Here is a 14,872-nt window from a genome sequence, read left to right on the forward strand (position 1 = left end):
TCAATAAAATCACGGTTCTAGTACGTTATTGTGTGTTCGGTCACGCACGTTCACGGATTCCGCACGTCGAACGTTCGTTACGCAATCGAACGGTGTCAAAACCGGTCCTACAAGTGGTATCAGAGCTAGGAGCTCGATTGCACGATCAAACGCATTGATTCGTACCAGATTTCAGCATAATCAGAACCGAATTTCATCATTTCTTCATCTTCTACCCATTTTTCACGTTTTTTACTGAAATTCGTCAAATTGAATGGGATTTTACGGTCCGAATCGGCTGAATTTTTGATATGTTGTGCGAAAATCTTTGATTTACAACCCTACCAAGTTTCAGATCCAAATTCGTAACCGTTTAGGAGTAATCGAAGTTTTTCTGTTCGGTTTTTGCGTCAAAATTCAGGTTCGCTTTTATGAACCTTGATAGTTTCGCTTGTATGGTTCGCTTCTGGTGACATGTGAGGTTCGCTTTTTGTGACAATTCATGCTCCGCTCATATGGTTCGCTTATGTGGTAGAGGAGATTCGCTCTTTGGGTTCGCTTGAATGAACATAGTTTAGGTCCGCTTATAGGTCATTTTGTGGTCCGCTTATTAGTCAGTTCAAGTGGTTCTGCTCATATGGTCCAATAGGTTCGCTTATAAGTCATCGTCATCAATGTGTCGAAAATTGTATCAGTTGATCAGACTTTGCATGTGACTGTTAATCCTTCAAGACTTATCGGTTCAATCAGTTTAGTGATTCATACATGCGGCCCAATCAGCTGATATGTACATGAGAAGTCAAAGCCCACTAAAATCAGCGACCAAATAAATGTGTGTCATGTATTAATGTTGTCGGCCAAGTAAAGTTGAACATCCAAAGTTGTCACGTGAAAGTGTCAGCCTAATCATAAGAACTGTTTAGCGGCCCAATCATAAATGTATTGGATATACCGGCTGCATGTGACCGACTCACTGACCTTTCGGCCCAAATCACAATATTTGATAAATATTTAAATATCAATATCTTTGTTCAAGGTTTGGATAAAGATTGGTTGAAAGGCCCAATCATATTGTAGATAAATAAGGTTCAATCAGATTTGTTTTAACGACTTGAAATGGGCAGCTAGTTGTTGTCGGTTTAGTGGTTTAGGAATAAAATTGAATCATGTGATCTGTAACATTTATCGGCCACATTTATATTTGTTTAATTGATACATTTGATTCGGCCCAATCATCAAAGGAGGTTAAACTGCCCAATCATATATAGGCACCGACCCATTGAAGGCCCAATGACAAATGTGAAGATTGAAGTGCATAAATTCTGACACAAATTCTGTTCTACAAATTTGAAGGCCTAATCAGTGATCCAAACATCAACTCATATATACGGTTCATTAAAGTCAAGTTGGTGATATCATTTTGAGTGTTGTTCAGCCTAATCATTACTAAAGTTCAATATATCTTCGACCCAAGTTTTAAGTCTGTCCACACCAAATTCAATTCACATCAGTATTCAGCCCAAGCCCAAGTTTCATCCATATTTTACGGCCCAAATTAAGAGTTGGTGTATAGAGTTAAAATCATTCAAAGCCCATATATCGTGATTCATTCGATTAGGCCCATTCATTCAGTGATCTTCATTTGAACAACAGTGAAAACGAATTCGCGAATCTTCGACAACGAGTCTTAGATTGACTTCATCAAACGTATACTTTTACGTATTCGTTTCATTTTGAACTGATCATTTGTTTGTTTGTTTGTAGGAGAAACGTGGTTTGCATCGGATACCCGTCCAAGCAAATCTCCAACCGATCCGTTGTTGCTTGGTTTTTGTCACTAAATCGGATATTCATCTGATTCAGTGATTTGACAAAGTGATTAAATTGGTTTTAGACTGTGTGAATTTCATAATTGATTGAAAATCCGTTTTTGTGAATCCTGTAATACCGAAATATGGGTTCTGAGATTTATGTTACACTGAACAAATTTGATAATTTTACAGGTATTAAGGGAGAATCAATTGAAGAGTTGATCAAAAGGTATGCCAAGTTATATTTAGAAATGGGGAGATTGAAAATAACCAAGACTAATGAGGAGTGGGTTGACAAGTTGGCAAATGTTTTACCGGGTGATATGTGGAGAACGTATTTGTTAGATTTGAAGAAGATATATTTAAACTTGAATTTGAGCTTGTTTATCGAGAAGATTGATGAGCGAGAACTTGAACTCCAAAAGATTAGTAATGCAGAAACTGATGAAGCAAAATTCAAATCTAAGGAAATTGTTCAGGAAGAAGAGCAGGTTAAAGACATTTCAGCTATCAAGGTTGAGAAGAAAGCTGAGGATGTAAAGATGACCGAGAAGTGCTCAAGATGTGACAAATTTGAATCAGACGATGTCAAACTGTTAAGTGATTTGGACAGTTTGACATTGGAAAACAAAATTTTGAAAGAAAAAGAAAAAGTTTTTGAAAATGAAAAATCAAAAATGGAAAAAGATTTTCAAAATCAAATAAAGATTTTAGAAGATGAGAAAGATATCTTTGGTAAAAATAATCTTGAAAAACAAATTGCAATAAATTCTCATCTTGCTAAAATCATTCAGCTTGAAAAAGAAGCTGAAAGTGATCGGCATAAAATTGCTGAGTTGGAAAATAAATTGAAAGGTTTTGTGACTTCTGCACCGTATGTGTGTCCAGAACCGATCAATTCTGTTCCAATAAGTGACGATGTCACAAACTTTGACAATGTCAAAGTTAAAGATTGTGATGAGAAATCTGATGATGAGAAAGAAAAAGAAGAAAAAAGAAAAATATTTTTGGAATTAAAAGAAAAATTTAAAAATACTGTTTTGCAATCTACTGAAATAGGTGAATGCTCAAAGCAAAAACCTGTTAAGAAGATGTTAGAACAGAAACAAAAAGTTAAAAATTTTAAAAATTTTAAAAATGAAAATAAAAGCTCATCAGTTCGATCATCCAATCGAAATCAAAAACCACAAAAATTGAAAAATGAAAACTCAAAATTGTTGGCAATAAGTGGTGCAGGTCAGACCACAGTGCTCAAAAGTCAAATCCAGCAATCAAGAGGAGAAAGGAGTATCACCAAGCCAAACAGTGCTTTGATTTGAGCATTTGGACTGAAAATGGTGATTGGTACGATAACAGAGTGTGTTACAGATGCGGCTATCAAGGACACATTGCTGTTAACTGCCAGAATTGGAGGTTTAAATCGAGAAGATGCTATAATTGTCAAATCAGAGGTCACATTGCCAAAGATTGCCCAAGGAAATCAAGTGAAAGATTGAGGGTTAGTTCTCAGAAAGTGGCAAAGAAGTCAGTCAAAGTCAAAGAAAAGCCCAAGGAACTGAAAGTTTCAGAACAGAAAATCAAAGAACAGAAGGTTCAAGAACCTAAAGTTCTAGAAAAGAAAGTGAAGCTTTCTCAGGGGCAGAAAGACAGACTTAGGAAAAAGAGGAAGAAAGCACGAGAGTATCTCGAGAAGATATTGTCCTCGGGTTCATCCGTTGATAAGAATAAGAGTTCTGATGAATCGACTCCTTCGACTACAAAGTCAAACAAGACGAATTCATCAGATACAAATCTGAGGACAAAAGAGAAAAGGGAGAAAAAGAAAATGGTCGGCGATGAATCAGACGTGTCGAAATCAGACAAGCCACCTTCAGGCGATGAATCTGATGTGTCAAAGTCAGACAAGCCACCTTCAGGCAATGAATCTGACAGGTCAAAGTCAGATAAGCCATGTTCAGGCAATGATTCTGGTTCATCAAAGCCAGAGGAGCCAGTTGTTGAGGTAAAATCTGAGAATTCAGGTTTAACAATGGATGATGCAAATTTTCCACCATTGTTGAACAAGAATTCAAAATCACCCAAGGAAAGTCAGGCTTGGGTGAAACTATTCAAATAGAAAAACCTGACTTGCCGGAACTCCCAGGTTGGTAATTGGGGAGTAGGAATCGGCATCTATCTTGAGAAATTCACTTCGGTGATATTTCGTCTTTCAATAGATAAATTAAGGACATTAAGTGGTACTTGATTCATCTTTCCTACAAGTGATAATTTGAAAAACAAGGTGATGAAACCCCGAGTTTATGAAATGACACACAAAACTAATTTTCTGGAAAAACCATTTTGATTAAAACAAACTTAAGTGTTTTGAAATCATAATGGGAAAATAGTTTGTTGTCAGGGGGAGTTCTGATTGTTTACGCCAAGTGGATGGCGAATTGAAGTGATTCGATATCATGTTGTCAACTTTGTATAGTTTGTTTCAAATTTTCCCAGAAAATCAAAATGGAAATATATTTTAATTTTAAGGGGAGAAAAATTTTAAAAAATTTTGAAAATTTGAAAAAATCAAAAACATTGAAAAATGCAAAAATGAGTTTTGTTGTGAAAAAAGAGGAAATGATAGTACATCAGTGGACTATCATAGCACGCTAAAGATATAGAATGTTAAATGTGATAAACAATTTTATTGTGGATTTGTTAGTAAATTTTTACACATTCAGTAGATTGTTTTCGGGATATAAACATAAAACGTCAAACTTGCTTATCTCGTGGGGAACATCTCTTGGATATATGGGTAACCCCCGAAATCTCGTTTGAAAGATTCTATAAGATGTCAAACTTTCTTAGATTGTGGGTAACATTTCACGGATATATTGGTAACCCCCGAAATCTCGTTTGAAAGGTTTCTCTTTCTGAAATACTAGGGTTGTTTATACTCAGTGATATCTGGGGTATTATCCCGGGACTTCTGCTGAATGGAAGTTCTGACCTAGTCCTCGGATAATACTTGCTGCAAATGCTTGAAACACAGCATAAGCCCTCAGCAAAATGAGACAATAAAATTGATCATTCTTGTTGATTGTAAAAAGATCCTCTAAAGGGGACACAAATCATGATCTCTCTGCTGAACGGTAGTTTTGACCTGAGCTCTCATGATTTCAAATCTAACCCTTTACAGATATCATCTTAGTATACTTACCTGTAATTCTAAATATTGATATCTGGATACGGGAGTATATTCTGAAATGGGACACTCAATTAAGTTTGTAAGATTGAATATTTGAATCTGGATACGGGAGTATATTCAAGTGACGGGACACTCGAATAAGTTTAAGTATCTAAAACATTAATCTCGTATCTCGAATCAGTTAAACTTTGTGTAAAAATATAACTGACAATCTCGGTAAATTGTTTAGAGCTTACAATGTTCAAAGCTTAATGGTGTTGGTGATTTGTCTCTAAAACTGATATGATCCTCTTACACAAACTCACAAAAATATGTTTGTACATATTTCATTTCTGCATTTAATTTCTGCTATTGCATTTATGTTTCGTAGTATGAAAAATCCAAAAAGATTTTCGACAACTGATGGTGAAAAGCTGATATTCAAAAGCTCAAAGACTAAACATGATGAACAGAAAGGTTGGTTAAATGGTTTGAAATGTTTAAAATGATTCATTAAGTTGAATCAGAATTTGGAATGTTTCAAATTTTGTTAAATTTTAAATGTGAAAGATAATTCTCAAATGTTTAGTTGATTCATTTAGTTGAATCACAATATTGTTTGTTATAATTGTGTGTTTGAGATGTGTAGGTTTCTGATTCTGTTGCTACGGAAAGCCAGGCGTCGATCCTAAAAGCACGGAAGCTTGATGAAAGGGGGAGCCTGAAGAAAGAGTCTACCGAAAGGGGGAGCAACGGAAGCTCGAAGACAGATCCACGGGGATTCTGTTCGAGAAAGATAAAGACAAGATGTCACACCCCGACCACGAAGAACACACAAATCGTGGCGGAAACATCGGGGAGTGTTGTAACAGAATCAATTGTTCAAATCGATGGTAAATGAAGTTTCGTTTTATTAATCAACATGAAAGTTTACTTTGCTTTAAACAAGAACCAAAGAATACATAACATAATTTAACTAGTTCTTGTCTCGTTTTAAGTCACTAAGGCACAGGTCCGCCCTAGTATCGTGATCAACATCCTATGGAACAGCTCCTGAAAACACATGTGAAAGTAGGTACGTCAGCATAAAAATGCCTGTGAGATACATAGGTTTTGTGAAAATGGGATTCATGACTTGAGTTTAAAGAATGTTTAATAACAGTCAGTCATGAACCTTGTAATTTGTCTTGCTTTGTAAACCATTTGAAAAACGATAACATCAATTGATACGTATAGATAAGTGCAAGGTTAAACGAGTAACCAGGTAAAATGAGTTGAATGTAATAAGTTGTTTTGTAAGACAATGTTTTATGAAAAGTATGTTATTTGTATAAAATGTTATATGTCTAAACTGAAATGATTTAGATAACGCCAAGATATGTAATATTATGCAAACATTTATATATAGGAAGTACCAGCGGCGTATCCACCATGTTTGCATCATATTACATACTCCACGTTACTCAAACCATTTACCCAAACCAATCCACCATGTAAATTGTTCATGTATAAACCAAATGTCAAGTGTTATTGTGTAAACCATGTCAAATGTTTATGTTCAAATGTAAACCACCAATGTGTATGTCAATGTCAACGTGTTTATGTTCAATGTAAATTATGTAATGTGTATCCCAAAATGTATCATGTATGGTAAGCGAAATGTATCAACTTAAACCATATGTAAACTGCACAAAACAAGTCGTTGAAGTAACACGTGGTTTAAATCAACGTTATGTTCTGTGGAAAAATGCATGCTCTATTGATATTAACATTTATGCGGTATTGTAAACTATGCATACATCCAAGCCTTGAGACTGCGGCGATAAACCCTTAAACAAATTAAAGGTTTATCTAAGTTATGTATATCGAATTCGGTCACTCCTTCAAGTCCTATCAAACCCAGGACTTCAGGAATGGGAGTTGTCAATTCCTATGGTACCACTACCTACTAACGAACGGCGTAGCTAATGTTAATGAATGTATTGTCCCATGTTAAACAAACCAAATGTTGTACCAAAATGAAGGCATGTGATGTAAATAATTGTACTAAGTATGCTAAGTAAACATACGAAGCAGAAATGTTCATGTAAATCAATGTGCCCATATGCTGAGTAAACATATGCAGCAGAAATGTTCATGTAAATCAATGTGCCCATATGCTGAGTAAACATATGCAGCAGAAATGTTCATGTAAATCAATGTGTCCATATGCTGAGTAAACATATGCAACAAAAATGTAATGTAAATCAATGTACTAAGTACGCACACAATGGGCATACATAGCATAAAATGTAATGAAATCGTGTACTATAATGTACTAACAACATAGCAGGCATATGATGTGAAAACATGGAAAGCATGAATGTAACAGATAGGCACATGTGTTTCACCCCAAAACAGTTTGGAAAACAGTAAAAGATGGGGTTCTATGTACTCACCTGAGATTGCTTTGGAGTTCTTGTATAATAACCAGATAATGCTAAAGATCACGGGATATCAAACGGCACCTAATAGGTAGCTATGTTAATATACCGGACCAAATCGGAAGGATCGGATAGTACGCGGGTTCGTAAACCAAACGAGTATGGAGACTCGTGTAATATGGTTTAACAAAGCCTACATACTAAAATGAAACTTAACCTAAGTTCTTACGGTCCATCACAACCCGTTTAGGTAGCTTATGCTACCCTAACGCGTTGTTCGCGTAGAACGCGTCTGGAACGCCTAACATCGTGACTACAAGGTATAACCTCGGAAGGTTATAGCTATGGTCACCTAATGTGTTTGGTCGGATCATAATGATCGACCAAATGGGTCGGGTTCGAAAGTATAAGCGATGGTTTAGATCGCTTACCTTACGACCCTATATAAGCACTATACTAAAAGTGACGAGCTAAGCATGTTAGAACATGCTTAACTAAGTTTAGAAAACAGGTTTGGCATCAAAACAAACGGCTTTGATGCTCGCGAGTAGTTTGGTTACAAAATACGCAAGAATGCGCATTTTGGCCGAAACTACGACTCGTCACTGAGCCTAGGTAACGTGGTGATCAGTAGGTATAGTCACTACGGGCTATAACCATCGTGATCACGCTCACGTTATGAAGTTCCATGAACTTCGCATCGACCATAAGCTGGTCAATGAAGAAAGTCAACAAAACGTTGACTTTCGGACTCGAAAAGCGAATAAAAGAGCGAAAGAAGACTTACGGAGGGTCCCCGAGTGCTAATCTAGATCAAATAGCTCAGGTATGAAACAATGGTTCCAACTTAGAGCCTTAAGATCAGATTGTGTGGGTTTTTGGAACAAATGGGGGGTATTTATAGGAAAAGTGGAACCGTTAGGATCGTTTATCGAATATCGTGCCGCGATCTCGTGCATACACTTGTCGAAATGTTGTGGTAAGTCAGAAAATGCCCCTTGGCTCTTGATTGGGTGAAAGGGCATTGCCTCTTGATCGAACGAAAGGCCAACTGCATTAAATGCATACATTGAATCTGTCTGACAGTCCCTCGCGCCCCGCGTGAAAGTGCAGGCCAAACTCACGCGGGCCGCCTGGCCCCGTCTGATCTGCACATAGTTTCAGAAATTACAGTTTTGGCGCCTGTTGCGTGTTTAAGCCATTTCCGACACTTCTAAGGCCCGTAAAGCCAACTTTAAGGCCCTCAAATGATGCCTAAGCATTGTGGACATGAAACATGCTCAAAAATGTTCCGGATGTTGGTTTGTTTGGTCGTACGAACGCGATGTTCGCTTAATTACGACGGAATGTGCATAAGCGCGAAAAACGATCCAAATGACGCAACGAATGGATTTTTCTCATGCCAAACACTAAGGCATAATATTAGGATGCTTACATAAATTTTTGGATATCCGGATGTATTCAGAACGTAAGTTATGCGCGAAGGTGCAAACTTGTGCACTTTTTGACACTTTTAGTCCCTGAATGACCCAAAAGTTTGTTTTAGCATACCAAACCCCTCAAAGCCTATTTCTAAGCTATATAAAGGATATTTATGGTATGTTTAACTTATGGACATGTTCCGGAATGTTCGTTACAGTTCAAATTGGCATACTTTCGCAGTTTGTCAAGTTTAGTCCCTGTAAGCGAATTAACTTGTTTTTGCCATACCAAAGCCTTCACAACTTATTTCTAAGTTATGTAAAGGTTATTTAAGGTATGTTAAGTATATGTTGATGTCCCGGAGTATTTGTCGCATTAAACTGAGTACGTTTTCGCACCAGGTTGCGTATAATTATCCAGAGAGCGATGTAAAGTTTGAAATTGAACTAGAATTGATATGTGCAATAGATACACATATTTATACAAGATCCCAAGTATGAAATATGATATTTCATCGGCTTGGTATTTGTTTGATGGTCGCGGTGACACAGGTGTCACAGTCTCCCCTACTTTAGGAAATTTCGTCCCGAAATTTATTCGTAGGAGTCTATTTGTGACTCTGCCAAATAACCATCAGCGATATGCAAAGTAATGTCCTGTTATTTCCTTAACGGTCATTCTTCAGAAATGAAATGAACAGACGGGGTCATTTTCAATGGTTGCTTCATCAGAAGTGGAAATGAAGGATTACACAACGGATATTCATTTCCCCAACGGATAAATCTTCAGAAACGAAAATGAACTAACGGAGTCATTTTCAACGGTTGCTTCATCAGAGTTGGAAATGAAGGATTACACAACGGATATTCATTTCCTCAACGGGTAAATCTTCAGAAACGAAAATGAACTAACGGAGTCATTTTCAACGGTTGCTTCCTCAGAGCTGGAAATGAAGGATTACACAACGGATATTCATTTCCCCAACGGATAAATCGTCAGAAACGAAAATGAATTAACGGAGTCATTTTCAACGGTTGCTTCCTCAGAGCTGGAAATGAAGGATTACACAACGGATATTCATTTCCCCAACGGATAAATCGTCAGAAACGAAAATGAATTAACGGAGTCATTTTCAACGGTTGCTTCCTCAGAGCTGGAAATGAAGGATTACACAACGGATATTCATTTCCCCAACGGATAAATCGTCAGAAACGAAAATGAATTAACGGAGTCATTTTCAACGGTTGCTTCCTCAGAGTTGGAAATGAAGGATTTCACAACGGATATTCATTTCCTCAACGGGTAAATCTTCAGAAACGAAAATGAACTAACGGAGTCATTTTCAACGGTTGCTTCCTCAGAGTTGGAAATGAATAGAGTTAACTTTAGACACATGACAGAACTTGCTGTGGTTTCTGTGCACTAAATTCCATAATTATGTATGCATCCATAATTACGTAATCCCTTGCACAGTCCACACAGTTTGTTTTGTAATGTTTTGGGGAAGGATATCAAACTTGTGTCGAGGGTGACTAGACTTCCATCGGTTCCTTTTAATTAGATTGACAGGGGATCCTCTTGGTTAGGCCACCAAGGAGTCCTTTCAGCTATATCATCACATGATATCCCTAACCAGATTTTTGGATGAATCTGTTTTAGCTAGACCACTCAAGGGGTCTAATTATGAAGTAGTACTTTATAATCCGAGGGACTTAACTATAACATAGAAGTCCATTGAGGATTTTAAGTAATACCTTTGGGCATCCTACTATGAATCTCTTGTACACGGATATGTAAGATTCTACGAAGATTTGGATAACATAATTTGGATCACACAACAACACATAAGGAAACACATAAGCACATAGTCACATAATTGTTTAACTTGATTATAATTTGTTATTAACTTGTTATTGATTGAATACGGATATGGAAACCAATCGACGGGTCTCAATGTTCACTGGAATTTATCTGAGAAGATAGAAAGATCTCCCAAAATTCGATTTTTGATTTCAAGGAATCACCACATTCGAATTAAGGTATACACAATTAAGGACTTACGGGAAATCCTTTGGTACCCTATTAAGGATTTATAGTGGTACTTTGGGTATTCATCATGTGTTGTAACCTGCGCCTTGTACTTCGTTTCCTTAGAATAAACGGGTACTTAGGAATTTCGTGGAAGACACAAGCGAGTATAGAATGGGAGAATTTTTTTTAGGGGGGGGGGTAGTTTGTTCTTCAAGGAATACGGTATCTTGATTGTCGGTATTGTAAGGGATACGTCGTTTATACATGCAACTACAGCAATACGTTGCAATGTAAATAAAAGATTTTATTTATAAACAACGATAACAACTGTTTCTTGGATCTTGACAACAAAAGAAAATAATACATAAGACGTGATTATTTCTAAACGATGTTGTCTTCTAGTCAGTCAGATGCTTATCCCTGTGCTGGATTTGCATTAGCAAGCTTTGGGCAATTTCTTTGGAAATGACCCATCTCGCCACAGTTGAAACAAGAGCCTGGTAGAAAACGACCTTGAGCAGGATTGTTGCCAGCTTGGTTTGGCGTAGCTGCAGCTGGGCAGACTCTTGCTGTGTGGCCTATGAGTCCACAAGTTTGGCATTTGCGACACTGTACATTGGCGTGATGATGGAGGCTACATTGGTTGCACAAAGGTGCAGTTCCATTGTATGGTTTTCTAGCAGGGGGTTGAGCTGGTTGGTTGGGGACGGCTTGACCATTGTGAGCGACCACGGCGAAGTTCTGAGAAGCCTTTCGCTTCTTTGACTTCTTAGGAGATTCAGTCTGTTCATCCATGGTCTTTGATTCCTCGATTGGCTTCTTGTCACCCATTTCGAAAAAGTTTATGCTTTCTGATCTGCGATTCAGTCAAGGTTGCAGATAGCTCAATGGCCTGACGGAGTGTGGTAGGGTTGCTACTAGTGACAATGTCTTGTACCGAGTCAGGCAGGCCGTCGATGTACCTTTCGATAGCCTTGTCGAGTGGGGCGACCATAGTCGGGCAAAGTAGACTCAACTCCTCAAACCTATCAGTATATGCCCTGTGTTCGCCACTATCTTGTTTCAAATCATCAAACTCCTTCTCCAACGCTCGTTGTTCATGACGAGGACAAAACTCTCTCATCATAAGAGCTCTCAGTTCAGCCCATGTTTGTGCTAGAGCAACATCTGCACCACGGTCTCTCATTACCCCGTTCCACCATGTAAGAGCCCTCTTTTGAAACACACTCGAAGAAAACTCGACCTTGCGATTTTCCGGACACTGCACGTGGCGAAAGGTATTCTCGATGCTCTCGAACCATTGGAGAAGCCCAGTTGCTCCCTCAGAACCACTAAACTTGAGTGGTTTAGCCGAGTTAAAGTTCTTGAAATTGCATGTACCATTGTTGTTGTTGTTGGCTTGGTTCCATTGAGCAAAGAGATTTGGGAATTGAGCAGCCATCTGCTGCGCAATAATTTCTGCCAGCTCGGCAGTTGCTATCTGGTGTTCGCGTCGAGGAGGCATTCTAAAAGGGGAAAAACATGAAAGGAAACAAATAAAATGGTATTGGGTAAGAATAGGATGTTACAATCACTAACCATAATCACAGTTGATGGTCATTTATTTGAATCATGAAGCAAACAAACAACACCAAGGCTGAATTAAAGCAAATAGATCCTCATAGTGTATCGCGAAGACATGCTCGCCTATAAGTGGACACTCACCCCAAGAGTTCCCAGGTAAGAGTGACTGGTCCGATTATGTGGATTTGTACGAACACTCTAACCTTAGACAGAAAACCCAGGGTACAGGCATTCACTCTTCCAGTTCGCACGTGTTCACCCTATTTAGGACCCAAAACTTTGACGGGAGTTTTGAAAATTCAAAGGGGTTCAAAACCTTATAACAGAGGGTTCAAAACCTAGTAATCAATCATACTAGGACAGATGATTGGTTTTCAAAGCGGTTTTGAAATTTATGTTCTTGTTGTGGTCGTCGCCTAAGGATAGGTGACGGTATTGTTTTATGGCTAAACGCAAGTGAACTCGCGTTAGGGTCCTAGGAAGGTTATAGACTAGGTCAAAGTATTACTAATAACCTAATTCCCTATAACCATTGGCTCTGATACCATCTTTTCTGTCACACCCCGACCACGAAGAACACACAAATCGTGGCGGAAACATCGGGGAGTGTTGTAACAGAATCAATTGTTCAAATCGATGGTAAATGAAGTTTCGTTTTATTAATCAACATGAAAGTTTACATTGCTTTAAACAAGAACCAAAGAATACATAACATAATTTAACTAGTTCTTGTCTCGTTTTAAGTCACTAAGGCACAGGTCCGCCCTAGTATCGTGATCAACATCCTATGGAACAGCTCCTGAAAACACATGTGAAAGTAGGTACGTCAGCATAAAAATGCCTGTGAGATACATAGGTTTTGTGAAAATGGGATTCATGACTTGAGTTTAAAGAATGTTTAATAACAGTCAGTCATGAACCTTGTAATTTGTCTTGCTTTGTAAACCATTTGAAAAACGATAACATCAATTGATACGTATAGATAAGTGCAAGGTTAAACGAGTAACCAGGTAAAATGAGTTGAATGTAATAAGTTGTTTTGTAAGACAATGTTTTATGAAAAGTATGTTATTTGTATAAAATGTTATATGTCTAAACTGAAATGATTTAGATAACGCCAAGATATGTAATATTATGCAAACATTTATATATAGGAAGTACCAGCGGCGTATCCACCATGTTTGCATCATATTACATACTCCACGTTACTCAAACCATTTACCCAAACCAATCCACCATGTAAATTGTTCATGTATAAACCAAATGTCAAGTGTTATTGTGTAAACCATGTCAAATGTTTATGTTCAAATGTAAACCACCAATGTGTATGTCAATGTCAACGTGTTTATGTTCAATGTAAATTATGTAATGTGTATCCCAAAATGTATCATGTATGGTAAGCGAAATGTATCAACTTAAACCATATGTAAACTGCACAAAACAAGTCGTTGAAGTAACACGTGGTTTAAATCAACGTTATGTTCTGTGGAAAAATGCATGCTCTATTGATACTAACATTTATGCGGTATTGTAAACTATGCATACATCCAAGCCTTGAGACTGCGGCGATAAACCCTTAAACAAATTAAAGGTTTATCTAAGTTATGTATATCGAATTCGGTCACTCCTTCCAGTCCTATCAAACCCAGGACTTCAGGAATGGGAGTTGTCAATTCCTATGGTACCATTACCTACTAACGAACGACGTAGCTAATGTTAATGAATGTATTGTCCCATGTTAAACAAACCAAATGTTGTACCAAAATGATGGCATGTGATGTAAATAATTGTACTAAGTATGCTAAGTAAACATACGAAGCAGAAATGTTCATGTAAATCAATGTGCCCATATGCTGAGTAAACATATGCAGCAGAAATGTTCATGTAAATCAATGTGCCCATATGCTGAGTAAACATATGCAGCAGAAATGTTCATGTAAATCAATGTGTCCATATGCTGAGTAAACATATGCAACAGAAATGTAATGTAAATCAATGTACTAAGTACGCACACAATGGGCATACATAGCATAAAATGTAATGAAATCGTGTACTATAATGTACTAACAACATAGCAGGCATATGATGTGAAAACATGGAAAGCATGAATGTAACAGATAGGCACATGTGTTTCACCCCAAAACAGTTTGGAAAACAGTAAAAGATGGGGTTCTATGTACTCACCTGAGATTGCTTTGGAGTTCTTGTATAATAACCAGATAATGCTAAAGATCACGGGATATCAAACGACACCTAATAGGTAGCTATGTTAATATACTGGACCAAATCGGAAGGATCGGATAGTACGCGGGTTCGTAAACCAAACGAGTATGGAGACTCGTGTAATATGGTTTAACAAAGCCTACATACTAAAATGAAACTTAACCTAAGTGCTTACGGTCCATCACGACCCGTTTAGGTAGCTTATGCTACCCTAACGCGTCGTTCGCGTAGAACGCGTCTGGAACGCCTAACAT

The sequence above is a fragment of the Helianthus annuus genome, chromosome 16 (genome assembly GCF_002127325.2).
Source record: "Helianthus annuus cultivar XRQ/B chromosome 16, HanXRQr2.0-SUNRISE, whole genome shotgun sequence".
In the NCBI taxonomy this organism is placed as follows: Eukaryota; Viridiplantae; Streptophyta; class Magnoliopsida; order Asterales; family Asteraceae; genus Helianthus; species Helianthus annuus.